At 44.4% G+C, this 17,395-nt stretch overlaps 1 long non-coding RNA gene across 1 annotated transcript in view; it reads left to right on the forward strand.

The window, feature by feature from the left end:
- LOC143696623 (uncharacterized) overlaps positions 1 to 15,091 on the forward strand; it is a 112,165-nt gene extending 97,074 nt beyond the window's left edge. The window contains exon 2 of the long non-coding RNA XR_013186013.1: positions 13,058 to 15,091. This is a non-coding gene — a long non-coding RNA (uncharacterized LOC143696623). The remainder of the gene's footprint in view (positions 1 to 13,057) is intronic.
- Positions 15,092 to 17,395: the final 2,304 nt, after the last annotated feature.

The raw sequence follows: 17,395 nt of genomic DNA on the forward strand, positions 1-17,395 counted from the left end.
GCGCCTCCTAGAGTTTTGTCAGTCAACTCCTTCCTTGCCATCCAGTGGTGGAGGTCACTTTCTTACATTCTGATTGGAGGTCAGGTGTTACCATAGTAACAAGATGACCTTCCCAAATGCCCAGATTACCAAGATTATCTCGTGATAACAATACTGGGGGGAGACACATTACCCTAACATAACTATACATTTATAAAACTTCTTTTAACATACATATAATGCTCACCCCTTAATTGTGAGACCAACCAACTCATTACTCATCTATAACAAACCTCTCTTTTTCTTTTCATACATCATTTGGCTCAAACAATTAACCTTTAATTTTGGTTCTGAGAATTTACTCTCTTCTCAGAAATAAAAATTTGAATGAGTCATGTTAGCATCTGTTTATGAGGGTGAGGACAGAGGGAACACAATCTTAGGTTCTCTTTCGTCCTGCTTATTGACAAATTGTTTGGACAGACAAAAAGGAATCATAGCGCTCCGGTATGGTTTCTTACTCTCATTTACCGTGCCTATGGGGTTGCTACCCATAGTAGGTGTATCTTAGTGGCAAGTAGAGAGGCCAATTTGGTCTTGCCCTTTAGTTCTTGTTGTTAATTATACTTGTATTGGGTGTTGAAGGGAAAAGACAGCTGAGGAATGATAGAGGTCTGGCATGGTCTTTTTGCTCTTACTTTACTATGCTTATGGGATTGCTGTCCGCAGCAGGGCTATGGAATCTTCTCAGTAGCAAACACAGGGACCAACCCAGTCTTGCCCTCTATTTCTTGTCTTCCCAAGCATATTACCTCAGTACCTCTTAAGGTTCACTGTGTACCTCCCCTCAACAGATGCTTGCAATCTCTAGCTCTTAAAGCAGGACAATTACATCAATGGCAGGTACGGTTCAAACTCTCCAACTAAAGTATTACTTAAAAAAGTCCTCAAGCTGGTTGGTGGGAGCTTTAGTTTATTTTTTTTCTTCAGACTTCTTGGTTCTTCTTTGGTTATCTGTCCATCTCTGCTTGAGAGTCGCACAGTCAATTCAGTGGTTAGCAGTACCTGGAAGGGACCTCCCCACTGAGGGATTGGAAGCTGGTCTTTCTATGATTTGATTAGTACTTAACCTCTGGGGTTAACATTATGAATTAATGCTTTAAACCCTTCCCCTATTGCACCTGCTACCTGCATGGTATTTTGACTATTACCATATCCCCTTTTAATTTATTAAACACAGGTTGTTTGTTTTTAATTCCCATGTTCTCTAAAAATTCAAATTCTTCTTCTTGAGGACTTATTTTATTAAGGGTTTCTGATGATATTTTGTCCCCGGAAGGTAGAGTTTTTGACATCTCTAGTTTTCTACTTCCCCTCTTTGCTCATTCTTACAAACTTTCAGTGAGTCAAAACCAGCAGGTGGCACAGGAGTCGCCCTCAAAAGGTGCGACTGCCTGCCAGTGTTAATAAACACACCACTTGCTAACTTTGACTAGTTAGAGAATCTTTGCCCATTATCTTCAGTTTTAACCACTCAATTGGCGAGCCAAGCCAGGAGGAGACTCTGCTCAGCTGTGAGACCAACTTGAGTCGTGGACCCCCTCGGGGTGCCCCTGGGATATTCCTAGAAGAGTGGGCTTGGCTGTCTGGACCGTTCATCCAGCAGCAGACAAGGACCCCTGACTACTAAAACTCTGGACAAAACAGTATGTTTATAAATTCAAACAGTTTTAAACAGTGACCTGTAAGGCATACATGTGGTCAGGAAAGGCCATTTAATAAGTCATGGGAGACGTCCCACGCACAACTTGTGCCTCTGTAGTGCGCTTGCAAACTGAAATTGCAGCTAGTATCTGGTCAGTGGTATTTGGTTGCCAGCAGAGAGAGATGTTGAACTGTTGTACCAGGCCGGGGGAGCTCGGGCTTTGGTTGCTGGCAAAAGGGGATTTTGACATTTTTTGTGCTGTAGAGGGCTCAGTTTGCTAGCAATTTGAGGCTAGCAGTCGTAAGAGCAAATCTTGGTCTAAGGTTGTTATAACTGTGTGTGTGCTTTGGTTACGGGGGACGGTATTTACTGTAACAGTGTTCACGTTAAAGGGGTCCAGACTCCGAGAGATTATAGGGGTGGTGTTTTGCTGTTCAGGTGTTTATGCCTGTAGAATTTGAAATATAGATGTTGAGTGTTTTAGTATCGTGTGTTTGTAAGCGTTTCCCACGAGAATAATAAGATTGTGATGCTGCTAGTTTGGGTGAGTGACTCAGTTGTGTTTTAGAGCTGTAGTGCATTTTTAAGGCAACACTGCCATCTTGCTGCAAAAGTTATAGGTGCAGCACATGTTGAGTATGAAACAAAATTAGTTTATTTGAAAGAGTTGATTAGTCTCTGAGACCTGAGACGTGAACATTTTGAAGTAAATTACAGACAGATAAAGGACAAGACCAGTTTGGTAAAGAAGAGTATAAACCTTTATTAAGGATGTGGTTTTAAGCACAGAGGTTGTGTTTGTAGATGCCGATTGCCAAAATTATAATAGAGGTAGTTTCAGTCTGAGAATCCAATCTGGCCAGAAGAATAGAGGGAATTCCTTTGCCTCAGTATTTTGGGCTCCACTTGTAAGAGCTTGTGAACCCAGTAAACTGGTGGATAGACAAGGGAAATGAGAGAATATATTTAGAAGGTTTATATCAGACGTCTGCTAAGAGATTAGTAGCTTTGGATTGGGAGCAACAGGCTGTAGGGAATTTAGAAAGCCAAGAAAGAGTGAATAGAATAGCTTGTATTTGTGACAATTTTCCTGCAGTTTTTAGTGCATCTGGAGGTTGGCATTGTGCATGGGTGTTATTGCAGTATAAGATTTGTGCAGGATGTTATTATTGTTCTTCTGCTAACTGGTACAGAGAGTGCACCCAGTGTCAACAGCTCCCTGACTGAGTTGATTTAGAACCAAAGGCTTTAAAGCTGGTTAGTGGAAAGTCACATTTAGTACCTGAGCAGTGGGCTGTGCAATAAAGAGACTGGGAAAAGACTGTACCAATCTGTGAAGCCGAGTTTGGGTAGAAGCAAGACAAAAAGCAAAGAAAGAGATAATAAGAACTAGACAAGAGTGTTAGCTTTGTTAAAGAGGAGTGATGGGAACAAACTAAAGAGATCCCTAAAAGTAGTCCTTTAGGGTGTATTTTAACACACTAGAACGAATTAGTAAGGTACAGTGGGGTAGAAAATAAAAAGGCCCTTGTAAAATTCTGTACACAGTGGTGGCCACTTTATAGGCTTGGAGAAGGGGCCAGGTGGCTCTCAGATAGATCTTTACACTATGAGACTTTATTACAGCTTATGTTGTTCTTGAGACAGAAGCAGAAATAGGAAGAAGTGACATATGCTGACATGTTTTTCTCCCTCTGTGTCCTGGTTTAGGGCAAATTTGGGAGAAAACCTCCAAAAGGGGCCCCCCCAGAAAGCCAGCCCACATGGCCCCTCCCCTGAACCAATTTGGGAAGAATTTCTTCTGAGAGAAGTGGAAGAAAACCTGTTTATTTACCAGGCAAAGCACTCCCCAGCACAAGAAATTAACAATAGCAGATGACAAAACTCATTCACTGCTCTGAAGAAATGAAAAATTCAGAAAGACTCTCCTGGGAGTGGTCGCTCTGTTATCAGTCCCTCTGGCACTGGGAAAGGCTGCTGCCCAGAGTAGACCTCGGTGGTCACAAAGTCCGAGCTCTCGGTGTTTCCCCGGGTCCCAGTCCGGAGCAGATTTGAACGGTTCCAAGACAAGGGAAAGAAAAAACAGTCCAGGGAAAACTTGGACTGCCTCAGCTAGCTAAACTAACTAAAAAGCAAAAGGAGCGCTGTATTCTTCCCTGTCTGTGCCCAGACAACAACAGTGGAGTTCTGTGTTCCAGCAGACTATGGGGGAGAGTGCAGCTGATAACAAAACTCTGTGCTCCTTCTTCTCCCCACCTTCACTGTCCGAGCCAGTCTTGAAGGCACAGAATATAGCATCCAGCACAAACAGAACAGACGATTGGGGATACAAGCATCATAATGTCACCCTAGGACACTCCAGAACCATCTTGAGTGGCAGAGAGATTGTAGAATTAGGGACCCCCTCTGACCCCTTAGTATTCACCCTGAAAAAAAGATAACAAGGCTAGTAGAGGGAGGCTGAAAGGATGTTGAAGTACATGCTCCATAAATCAACGCTGCACACATCCAGACAAGGTGTATCCAGCTGACTCACTGGAGCAAGAGTTGGGGGATCTGTTCAAACCACCCCTAGAAGGCAAGGGGGGTTGGGGGGGGTAAGCAAATTCGAGACGGCTATTAACCTCAACTCCAGCTCCAGCTCTTATTCCACCTCCTGACATTTCTGTCCAAACTCCAGCTCATATTCCATCCCCCACTCCAATTAAAGCTATTTCCATTTCAACTCCAGCTCTAAACAAAGCTATTACTATTTCAACTCCAGCTCCAATTTTAAGCACAGTTGAACCAACTCCAGTTTCTATTCCAAGTTCAGCTCCAGCCTCTACTCTATCCCTCACTTTGACTACTCCACTTACTCCTAAATCTCTCCCACTATCCAACAATGACAGTGAGGAAGAAGAGCCCTCTCCAAAAGGTCCTACAGTATCTCGGACTCAGAAACAAACCAAAGAAATTACACAGGCACCTTTGAGGGGGGCAGTACGTCCTGACGAGAAAACAATGTTAGTTAAAATTCCTTTTTCTACAATGGATTTAGAGGCTTGAGAAAAGATTGCTAAACGTTATGGAAGTGACCCAATAGGTGTTGCAAAGAAATTAAAGTTTATGATTAAACAGCATCAACCTGAGTGGTCAGATCTCCAGCTGTTGTTGGATGCCCTGAGACAGAAAAACAACTGCTTTTAAAGGTAGCTAGGGGTTTAGCAGAAGATGCTTGTAGAATAACACAGAGTGATATGAGAGATGTCTTTCCTCTTCGGGATCTACATTGGGATCCTAATGATAATAATGATATGGGAAAACTAGAGGATTATCAAGACTTTATAGTGACGAGTTAGAAAGGGCAATTCCTAAAACAATGACTTGGTCTGCCCTATATACAATTAAGCAAGGTCCCTCCGAAACACCTGAATTTCTCGAACATTTGTGGGATGCAATGCATTGTCATACAACCTTAGATCCTGAGTCTGAGGAAGGGACACAACATCTAGTGGGTTTATTCTTAGGACAATCTACAGAGGACATTAGACACAAACTTCAGAAGATACAGGGTCCGACATCGCAGGATTTAGAGACTTTGCTAGAAGAAGCATAGAGAGTATTTAGTAACCAGGAAGAAAGGTGCAAAGAAGAGATGAGAAAATTGGTACCAGTAGTAAAGGAAGAAAAAAAAGAGAGGCGTAGACAAGGGCTACTAAGGCAAGGACCATCTCACCTAGGGAAGAATCAATGTGCATTCTGCAAGAAAAATAGATACTGGAAGAGCCAGTGCCCAGAACAAAGAAAAGGCAATGATCAAAGAAGAGGAGATCAAAAAGGGAAGGCAGTGGCTGCTCATGTTAAGGAAGACTGAGGTGGACTAGAGGATCTTACCCTAGGAGACCCCTCTGGTTATAATGAAACTAGGGAACAAAGAAACAAAATTAGAATTTTTGATAGACACAGGGGCAACATATTCAGTGTTAAAGTTTTAATACCAATAACAGATTATTATGTCATGGTAAAGGGGGCAACTGGCCAATCTGAAAGAGCTTATTTTTGGAGGCCATTGAAATATAGACTTAGGAAACAATGGGGAATTCACAAGTTTTTATATATGCCCAATGCTCCATCAGCACTTTTGAGTAGAGATTTTTTGGAACAATTAGAGGCAAAAAAATAATATTCTAAAACAGATTACTTTGGAAGTTAAGGACCAACAGTATGTGGAATTGTTGAGCCTGATGCTAATAACCGATGAGGCTAAACTTGAAAGTGAAGATGAGATTCACAGGAAAATACTGGATCAGTTATTTCCTAGGGTGTGGGCTTCTAACATACCAGGGAGAGCGAAGGATGTACCCCCAGTGCAAGCTAACCCTAGAGAGGGAAAACAGCTGTTACCATTGAGCAAGAAATGACACAAATATACCAGAAGGCTGGTTTGCAGAACAACCCCTTTAATAGGAAAATTCTCTTCTTTTATAGATAGGTTCGACACATTCTACTTGATTGGCTAATTAACAAAAATATCTTTCTCACAAACAGTCCTTGAGAAGAACAGAAAAACAGAGTAGGAAATCACTACCTGCAGGTTGTTTATACTAACAAGTTATCATCATTTCTCTACAACTCCCTAAAAAGTCTCACAAGTCCACTGTGAGAAAATGAATCCTGTTTTCTCGCTCTCTGACCAGGCTGTCACATCCACAAACAACCAGTTAGAGTTAGACAATATCCCTTAAAGAAGGAAGACAAAGAAGGGATTAGTCCAGTAATTGAAAATTTTTTACAGATAGGGCTATTAAAAGAGTGTCAGTCTGAGTTCAATACTCCTATTTTGCCTGTTGAAAAGCCTAATGGATCATACCGAATAGTACAAGATTTAAGAGCTGTTAATAAGATAACTGAGGATTTATACCCAGTGGTTGCCAACCCCTACACTTTGTTAACCTGTTTAACACCTGAAATAACATGGTTTACCATTTTAGATTTAAAAGACATTTTCTTTTGCCTTCCTCTCCATGAGGCCAGCCAGAAAATTTTTGCACCCCCAAACTGGACTCAAAACCCAGCTCACATGGTCAGTTCTACCTCAATGTTTTAAGAACTCTCCCACGATATTTGAAGAACAACTAGCAAAATATCTGGAATCCCAGGAAGCTCCATCAGGAGAAGGACAGCTGTTAGAGTATGTTAACAACCTCCTGATAGCTACCAAAACTCAAGAGGCATGTGTGGAGTGGATGGTAAGCCTCAAACTTTTTGGGCCCACAGGGGTACCAAGAATCCCAGAAGAAAGCCCAGATAGTGAGGCAAACAGTTATTTATTTGGGCTATGAGGTTAGTGCTAGACAAAGAACCTTAAGACAGGATTGCAAAGAAGCATTATGCCAGACCCTAAAACCCCAGACAGTACAAGAACTGAGAACCTTCTTGGGCATGACAGGGTGCTGTAGATCATAGATTTATAATTATAGAGTGTTAGTCAAACCCCTATATTACTTAATTGCAGAAGGAAACAGAAACCTCCAATAGACAAAAGAAGCAACACGAGCCTTCGACCAACTAAAGAAGGCCCTCATATCAGCTCCCGTCCCAAGACTTCCAGATGTGAGTAAACCATTCTTTTTGTTTTCTCACAAAAAGCAAGGGATTGCTTTAGGAATACTAGCACAAGACCTGGGCCTGTATCGCAGGGCAGTCACCTACCTCTCTAAGCAGCTGGATGCAGCAGCTAAGGGATGGCCAGGGTGCCTCAGAGCCATTGCAGCAGTAGCAGCGAGCATCCAAGAAGCATGCAAGGCCAAAAGGTGACTGTGCTAGTGTCCCACACAGTGTCAGCAGTCTTGGAGGTAAAAGGCGGACATTGGCTTTCCCAGCAGAGATTCTTGAAATGCCAAGCTATAATAGCAGAACAAGATGATGTAGAAATAGTAGTAACAAATATTGTAAACCCAGCTTCCTTTCTCAGTGGTAGTATGGGATGACCAGTGATCCACAATTGCCTGGAGACCATCGAAGCTACCTACTCCAGTTGCCCAGATCTGAAGGAAACCCCTCTCGAGGACACTGAGACCTGGTTTACTAATAGAAGCAGTTATGTAATCAGCAGAAAAAGACATGCTAGGTATGTGGTTGTCACAAGCCAAGAAGTAATAGAGTCTAGATCATTACCAACCAACACCTCGGCACAGAAGGCTAAAATAATTGCCTTAACCCAAGATTTAAAGCTGGCAAAAGGAAAGAAAATTAATACTTACACAGACTCAAGGTATGCATTTGGAGTAGTCCATGCACATGGAGCTATCTAGAAAGAAAGAAGACTGTTGAACTCACAAGGAAAAAGCATTAAACATGCACAAGAGATAATAAAATTGTTAGAAGCAGTCCACCTACCTGAAAAGGTAGCCATCATACACATCAAGGCACACCAAAAAGTGAGCTCTGAATTGGAAGAAAAAAATGAGCTGGCAGACAAAAAGGCAAAAGAAGCAGCTAAAGGTGAGGTAATTGTTGAAACAGTTGAAGCAGCCTTAATTCCAGATTGGCAAACTTCTATTGAAGGTAAGCCAAAGTACAGTAAAAAGAAAAGAGGCTTATTGAGAAAGAAAATGGAAGTTATAATCAAGAAGGGTGGGTTATTACAGATGAAGGGAAAGGAAGGCTTGTGATCCCCTCTGTCGCCACAGCTGGCCCCAGGCCAGGTAATAATTAGCATTGACTCCATGATTCACAGAAAGCTAATCAATCTCATTATTATTATTGAGAAGCCCATTGTTTTTATAGACAGCTACAATACAGGTAAACCTAATTGGTCCTCCAGTCCAAATACCATCGCCATTGGCTAATTAAGAAACCACCCTTTGGTAAACAAATCTCCATAACACATTCCACATGTTCACAATAACAGGTGCAACAGGTTAAGATAAGAATTGTTTCTCATTCTTTTCTCTGATCTTCTCACAGCCTTCCCCAGAAAGGCCTGAGAAAGTTATGTGTTGTTCTCTGTGTCCAGACAGCTGCTGCCACACCCTTCTTATATGCTATGGTCCTTGGTGAAAGAGGAACATGAGAAAATACATTGGGCAATAGATGCTTTTGGAGACCCTGAGAGGCATTCCCTGGGTTAGGGAGGCACAAGAAGCTTCCCTCAAAAGCTGTTTGACCCCATTGGCTCCTTCTCTTGTTCCTATGTCCCTCAGCCACTCCCTCCCTATTCCCCCATTGGCCCTCATCTTTGTGCTGCCCCAATGCTACTGTTCAGCCCCTGCCGCTCAAGGCACAGGGACCTGGACTGTCCCCATGGGCGTTGCTTTTGACCCTGAACATCTTACTGTGCGGCTGAATTAAACATCTGTGGATACTATGCAAAGGTTCATTTTGCTTCTTTACCCTAGACTTTATTAGCAGCTATTTCGGCTGTTACAGATGCTTTGTATAATTATTCAAAAGACAGAATTATAGCCAGACACTTGCAAAGTAACAGTGATTCAGGTGACTTGCCAGTGTAGCCTTTGCCTCCAAACTAATCCCAAAAATATTCCTAAACCAAAGCTTGGGCAAATTGGGAGAGGATATAGACCTGGGCAGCAATAGCAAATTGATTTTTCAGAACTACCCAGGAGAGGGGGGTATCAATACCTACTGGTGTTAACAGATACCTTTTCAGGGTGGCCAGAAGCTTTCCCTACTAGAACTGCCTGTAGAGGCCCTGGAGGGGCTTCTCCTAAGTTACACCCCATTGGCTCCTTCCCCTGTTCCTATTCCTGAACATAGGTGTTCCTGAGGCTCTCCCTCCCTTTTCCCTGATTGGGCCTCACCTTGATACTGCCTGGAGACCAAAGTCAGCCGGGAGGCCCCTGGGGGAGAAAGCTGGACCTTGGGGGGGAGTGTGTGTCTGAGAGGAGAACATCTCACCGCACAGCTGAATTAAACATCTATGGATATTATGCAAAAGCCTTTTTTGCTTCTTTACCCTGGACTTTACTAGCAGCAATTCAAGCTGCAACAAATGGTGCCCTGAACGTGGGGCCTCCGGATTAGTCTGAGACCTCTTCTCCTGGAAAACATCTGCACTAGACCACCCTGAGAATTTTCTTACCCCAGTGAGGTGAGTTTGAAGTTTTAGTTCCTTCCTCCTTGTACTCTCGGGTGTTGGGAAGAGACTGGGCTAAGATGGAGACAACACCCACGCACAACAAGAAGTTTACCTCTACCTTAAAGAGTCTTTTCTTCAAGAAAATTTTTGCTTTTCAGAGGAGGAGTTGAAGTATTTTGTACAGTTGTTATTTAAGTATTTTCCTTATATTTCGCGGAACTTAGTCCTAAGCGATGAATTCTTAGAAGTGCTTTGCGAAAGGTCAAGAGCTAACACAGAATTGCGTTCTTTATTTGGTATGCTGATAAAATGCGCTGTGAGTCTTGGGGATGAACACCAGCTGAAAACCGCTCCTCCGTGTTCCCCTCTTCGTGCCCCTGCACCCCCTCCCCTGTCGCAGGGAGGGACTTCCCCGGCTTCCCCCGTCTGTACTCCCGCTGCCCAAGATGGTGGAGACCGCATGGCAGGGGCCGTGGGGTCTCCCCTTCCACCCTCTGGTCCCCACGCCTCCTCCGACGGATGTGTTCACCTCGGTTGCTATAGCACCGCAAGACATGGCGGGGGTGGCAAGAGCCGTAGCCCCTTGCTCAGGGCTGCCGCCACTCCGTGCCCCGCTGCGGCTCTCCCCCCCGCGGAAAGCCCGCAGACGCCCCGCCGGCACTCAGCAAGGCCAGAGCGAGCCGGCCAATGCTCGCTGTCCAGTGGTCCTTCGAGCCGAAGGCGGGCGAGTGAGACCAGCGGGCCCGGGGCGCCGCTGTTGCGGGGCAGGCAGACAGCTCCGCCGGGGGATGGCTCAGAACCGCAGTCCTGACAGCAAAACCGCCGCCCCCTGCCCACCATCACTGCTCTGAGAGCCCCGCACTGGCAGCGCCCGCAGACACCAGCTGAGACAGACCCCCAGGAGGGGGCCGAGCCTGAGCGCGGCCGCCAGCGCCGGGAGCGGAACGCACTTTGCACGGCAGCGCACCAGCAGCGCATCCGGAAACACCAACACAAACCCACTAGCAAAGGAAAAAAGGTCCTTGCCATGAACGTTTTGGGGACAGTAAAATGGTTCAATGTAAAAAACAAATATGGTTTCATAACCCGGAATGATAACAAAGAAGACGTGTTTGTTCATCAGACTGCTATAAAAAAGAATAACCCCAGGAAATACCTCCACAGTCTGGGAGATGGAGAATTTGGGAATTTCATATAATACAAGGAAGAAAAGGCCCCCAGGCAGCCGATGTGACAGGACCTGGTGGAGTTCCAGTGCAAGGTGGTAAACGTGCACCAGACTACAAACCTGCAAAATATTATCTATATCATAGAAGTCCTCCACACACCTACCAAGGAAATAGAAACCAAAACCAACAACCATCAAGCCCCAGCAACAGCCTAAAAGCAAGAAGAGCGCAGAATACGGGCTAGCTGTCCTGCATTCAAAAGCCCATGTCAATAATGAAAGAACCTTCCAGTCCGATAAGTCCCACTTCTTCTAATACCCTTCCCCAATTCCTGTGGCCTTCCTGCCCCCCTCCCACTTTCCCCTTTTCCTTTCCATTGTCCTATTACCCCTTTTTTATGTTCCCACAAATTCCTACCACCCTTTCCCCTCTCCCATGGTCCCCCTTCACTAATCCATTTCCCCAGAGTTCCTTCATAATACCAGAAGGAGTGTGATTAGGAGGGAAAGAAATGAAAGGTTTCCTAAAGTAACCATCTTTTTCTTAAAGTAATGATTTCTATTTGGAGTTTCCAACAGGCACACCACCACCTACACTGCCTTGTGCAGAGTCTATCACAGCCGACCACTTTACCACAGGAGAGAGAGAAACAGCCCCTGCTGAAGAAACCTTTTCCTGACTCAGTTTCCTGAAAAAATGTGCTAAGAAAACACCGCATCCCTCCTGCCAGCTCTAAGGCACTCCAGAAAATCTGTTTGGACACTGGCGACTCAGAATTGTTTGCATTTTGAAAATTGTCTTATTGGCGCTTTTGATTGTTTTTGTCATTTTGTGTTAATTGAGTTGATCCTTCAGAAAAGCTTTCTTAATAATATAAAAAACAGGGAGTTGTAGAGGCCCTGGAGGGGCTTCTCCTAAGTTACACCCCATTGGCTCCTTCCCCTGTTCCTATTCCTGAACATAGGTGTTCCTGAGGCTCTCCCTCCCTTTTCCCTGATTGGGCCTCACCTTGATACTGCCTGGAGACCAAAGTCAGCCGGGAGGCCCCTGGGGGAGAAAGCTGGACCTTGGGGGGGAGTGTGTGTCTGAGAGGAGAACATCTCACCGCACAGCTGAATTAAACATCTATGGATATTATGCAAAAGCCTTTTTTGCTTCTTTACCCTGGACTTTACTAGCAGCAATTCAAGCTGCAACAACTGCCAAAGTGTGGGAGGTAGACAAAGCATTGTTACAAGAAATAATATCGCGTTTTGTAGTCCCAGTGACAATGTCTTCATATAGGAGGCCACGTTTTATTTCAAAAATTGTGCAGCAAATTAGCCATCATTTAGGCATAGACTGGTGTGGTGGTTTGACAGGAAATGTGTTTTTTGGGATGCTGTGTTTTTGGCCAATGGATATTCAGGCTTTAATATTGGCATTTAACCTGGCCACTGGGACATGGACACGCCTCTGAGAACACGGGGTTAAAAGCAGAGCTCTCCCCTGGGAGGGCCCTCTCGGGTTTCCGGCGGGAAAGAGTTCGGGTCTCTCCCCCGGCCCAGCTGCTGGCTGGGCAGGGGGAGGGGAAAGCCATGTGGCCGAGAGAGGTAGGCCTGAGCCCTGGGGTGGAAGGGTGGAAGAGAGAGAGAGAGACACCGGGAGCCATCGGGTGCCCCCCCTGAGAGACAGAGAGAGAGAGAGAGAGAAAGAGCCGCTGCCTGAGACTGTGACCTTGAAGCTTGATAAACATGGGCCTGTGCCGGCAGTACGGCTGGGACGGAGAAGAAGGGGGGGTTCAGCCGGCCACTTGTAGGAGCTTTTAACCCCTTTTTGGAAAATGAGAACTTTACAGAACATTGACCTTTCCTAGAAGATAGAGTGGAAGATGAGGAAGAAAATGGGCCAGTGTGAGAGAGGTCTGGGCAAGCGAGAGATAGTAGAAGAATAGAGAAGAATCCTAGTGGGAAGAGATGATGGAGTAGCTTTTGCTGGACTCTTTTTGTATAGCCATGGACAGAACCATGTTCCTTGTGATACAGAGACTGCATTCTAGGGGGAGGCAATGGCCTCAGAGCCAAGAGGGTTCAGTGTTGGTGCCCCTCAGCCCCAGGGGGTGAAAAAATATGGGGGGGACAGGTGTCCCAAAGGAGAGATTGTGGGGACAGGTGTCCCAAAGGAGAGACTGTGCCTTTTTTGGATCGGGACAGAGCATCCTTAAAAGACAACCCTAGAAGCAGTTCTGGTCCGTGTTCAGTGGTGAGAGCACTGGACATGGAAAGGAAGAAGTCACGACGGCAGATGTACTCCGGGCGGTGCCACAAGTGACACAGGAACACATGAGGCTTCGATTGTGTTCCCAGGGGAAGCCCATGGTACAAGAAGGACTCCTCTCCTCTTGATGAACTGAGGATTGATTGTTTGAAAGGTGCTGCTGGACTGAGAGTTGGTGATTTGAGGATCAAATGTATTGTGTTGAAATTTGGTGGGGGGAGGAGGAAATGCATTTGTGAAGTTTTCATTTTCCCTGTGTATGTGTGTTCCTTTTTTTTTTTTGTAGTTGTAGTGTAGTTAATAAAGTTTTGTTTTCTTTTTCCCTAAGTAGGAGCCTGCTTTGCTTATTCCTGGTCACATCTCACAGCAGAAACCAGGGAGAAGGTATTTTCATGGGGGCACTGGCATTGTGCCAGTGTCAAACCATGACATTTCTGGTTCCCTGACCGGGAAATCGAACCTTGGGGGAATGATAAGATAAAGTTGTGAGTAAAGCTGTGAGATGGGACCAAAGAAGAATAAGAACAAAGCATGTATTGAGTTAAGGTAGCTGCATAGTAAAAATCTGGGGATAAAGGTTTTCTTGTTTTGTAGAAGTGTTGAAGTGTTTTGTAATGTTGTTAATAATTTTAGAAAGTGTGTTCTCAGAGGCGAAGGGTGGAATGTGGTGGTTTGACAGGAAATGTGTTTTTTGGGATGCTGTGTTTTTGGCCAATGGATATTCAGGCTTTAATATTGGCATTTAACCTGGCCACTGGGACATGGACACGCCTCTGAGAACACGGGGTTAAAAGCAGAGCTCTCCCCTGGGAGGGCCCTCTCGGGTTTCCGGCGGGAAAGAGTTCGGGTCTCTCCCCCGGCCCAGCTGCTGGCTGGGCAGGGGGAGGGGAAAGCCATGTGGCCGAGAGAGGTAGGCCTGAGCCCCGGGGTGGAAGGGTGGAAGAGAGAGAGAGAGACACCGGGAGCCATCGGGTGCCCCCCCTGAGAGACAGAGAGAGAGAGAGAGAGAAAGAGCCGCTGCCTGAGACTGTGACCTTGAAGCTTGATAAACATGGGCCTGTGCCGGCAGTACGGCTGGGACGGAGAAGAAGGGGGGGTTCAGCCGGCCACTTGTAGGAGCTTTTAACCCCTTTTTGGAAAATGAGAACTTTACAGAACATTGACCTTTCCTAGAAGATAGAGTGGAAGATGAGGAAGAAAATGGGCCAGTGTGAGAGAGGTCTGGGCAAGCGAGAGATAGTAGAAGAATAGAGAAGAATCCTAGTGGGAAGAGATGATGGAGTAGCTTTTGCTGGACTCTTTTTGTATAGCCATGGACAGAACCATGTTCCTTGTGATACAGAGACTGCATTCTAGGGGGAGGCAATGGCCTCAGAGCCAAGAGGGTTCAGTGTTGGTGCCCCTCGGCCCCAGGGGGTGAAAAAATATGGGGGGGACAGGTGTCCCAAAGGAGAGATTGTGGGGACAGGTGTCCCAAAGGAGAGACTGTGCCTTTTTTGGATCGGGACAGAGCATCCTTAAAAGACAACCCTAGAAGCAGTTCTGGTCCGTGTTCAGTGGTGAGAGCACTGGACATGGAAAGGAAGAAGTCACGACGGCAGATGTACTCCGGGCGGTGCCACAAGTGACACAGGAACACATGAGGCTTCGATTGTGTTCCCAGGGGAAGCCCATGGTACAAGAAGGACTCCTCTCCTCTTGATGAACTGAGGATTGATTGTTTGAAAGGTGCTGCTGGACTGAGAGTTGGTGATTTGAGGATCAAATGTATTGTGTTGAAATTTGGTGGGGGGAGGAGGAAATGCATTTGTGAAGTTTTCATTTTCCCTGTGTATGTGTGTTCCTTTTTTTTTTGTAGTTGTAGTGTAGTTAATAAAGTTTTGTTTTCTTTTTCCCTAAGTAGGAGCCTGCTTTGCTTATTCCTGGTCACATCTCACAGCAGAAACCAGGGAGAAGGTATTTTCATGGGGGCACTGGCATTGTGCCAGTGTCAAACCATGACAACTGGGAACTTCATACTCCATATCATCCTCAGTCAAGTGGCCAAGTGGAGAAAATTAATCACTTGATTAAGCAGCAAATAATAAGACTAGGACAAGAAGCAAAGTTACCTTAGCCCCAGGCTCTTCCATTAGCATTATTACAAATTTGGACCAAGCAAAGAATAAAAGAAAAATTAAGTCCCTTTGAAATATTGTATGGAAGGCCATATAGAATTCAAGAAGGGACAACATCTACTCAAGTAAGGGAAGAAACCCTACACAGATATATGGTGGCCCTAAACAAACAACTTAGAGAAATTAAGAAACATGTGACTGGAGCTCGAAGCAGAGAATTAAATGGACCAGTACATGGTGTACAGCCTGAAGATTATGTATATGTTAAGTCTTTTGCAGAAAAGCCTCTGGAACCACAGTGGGAGGGACCATTCCAAGTGCTCCTCACCACCTTTACTGCAATCAAGATTAAAGAACAAAGCGTCTGGATCCATCACTCCCAAGTGAAGAAAGCTCCTGAGGGACTTTAGAAAGTTATACCGGGTGACAACGAACTGAAATTAAAACTTTCTCGGGAAAATAAATAGTGTGGGTGAAATTATAAGCATAGTTTAAAAATCCTCCAAAAAATAAAAAGGCTTGTAGCTGTAATAGGTAATCAAGTAAGTGTAACTTAGAGAGTTGTGGCCTTTGTGACTATTGCTATAGCCACAGCTAATGCAGTACCACTTATATATAATGTGACTGGTATATATAAGTGCCAAGGGAAAGCCTATGATTTCAACTCCCGTAGCTCTCTGGGTCAGATACTAAAAGTTACAAATGCAACTGTGTAGGAAAGAAGAAATGTTTAGAGATGTGAATATGTGTTTGTTCAGGATAGATTTCATTAATCTCATCAAGAACCCATTAAATCTATTTGAATTGGTCCTGAATGCTGTGGCAAATGCTTAACCAACTGTTCCGAGTTTAAGCTCACAATAGAAGGTTGTGCAATTAAGGATTTTAAGATTGATTATAATATAACTCAAATTTGTATTGATTCCCGAAACAATGGGGTTAGGATAACTCAACCAGTGCCAACACTAAGAGAAACTATGGCTACTCAAATTACTTAAAAACCCATAGTTCCCATAATTACCAAAATTGAGCCATATGCTGTTAAGAAGACAGGAATTCAAAAATTGCTAGCGAATCCAAAATGGTCAGTAAAACAGGTAGAGATGGCAATGCAAGTGAATGCCTCTGCCATTCGGCCTGAATGTGCTCCATTTTTAAGGACCTCTTCTATAGATTGGACCACCTGGCTGCAGAAGCGTATTCCTTATATGTCCAGACAAAAGAGACACCCTTACTGAGATACTGGGAATGGGACTAGGGGTTCTAAATACAATGGATTCAGAGGTATTAATGAACAAATTGACAGTAATTGGCAATGATATGGTTAAATTGCAACGACTTTTACAGTTTTCCTTATTGGCATTAGGTACCAGCCTGTGGAAGCTGTCCAAAATATTACCAGAATAGGAAAATATAGACGAGCGAGATCATCAATTGATAATTAATACCTTAGGCACAGCTAGCGAAAACATTTCTTTGGGTCTCGAGTGTACACAGGCACAATTATGGATGCAATCAGTGGCAGCCTCAGTCATTAGGGATAGGAGAGAAGGCATATTCCCTGCTGAAATTCTTTAAGTTGTTTGGGATAATGCCTCAGATTTAGAAAAGGAACTTCAGTCCTGGTGAGTTTTTGTTAATTTTACTTAAAATCCCATTACAAGTATGGTAACAGCTTTTGTTTTAATCATATATGATGCATCAGTAAGTTTGATATATCCAATTGTTCCTTTAGGGCCAAATCATGAAGGGACCATACTATATCCTTTTGAACACAGAATGTGGGCACAAAAAGTTGAAGGAAGGTAGCAAACTTTTAACTTAGAACCCTACTCAATGAGGGAACAATTGGGGTTTATATGTGAAGGTAATGTAGGTGATGATAAAGATATTTGTTTGGATACAGAGCAAAGCATTTGTCACTTTGAAATGCATCCCATTAACCAGATAACCTTGCTTGTGTGTGCAAGACAAGGTTGTGTCTGCCTCAGAACAGCATGCCCCACTATAATGGTGGATGAGATTACTGTGAATGAAACTCCATTTAACTTGTGCATTTGTAACTTTGACAAAATTGAGGGATGTG

The sequence above is a fragment of the Agelaius phoeniceus genome, chromosome W, assembly GCF_051311805.1.
Source record: "Agelaius phoeniceus isolate bAgePho1 chromosome W, bAgePho1.hap1, whole genome shotgun sequence".
NCBI lineage: Eukaryota > Metazoa > Chordata > Aves > Passeriformes > Icteridae > Agelaius > Agelaius phoeniceus.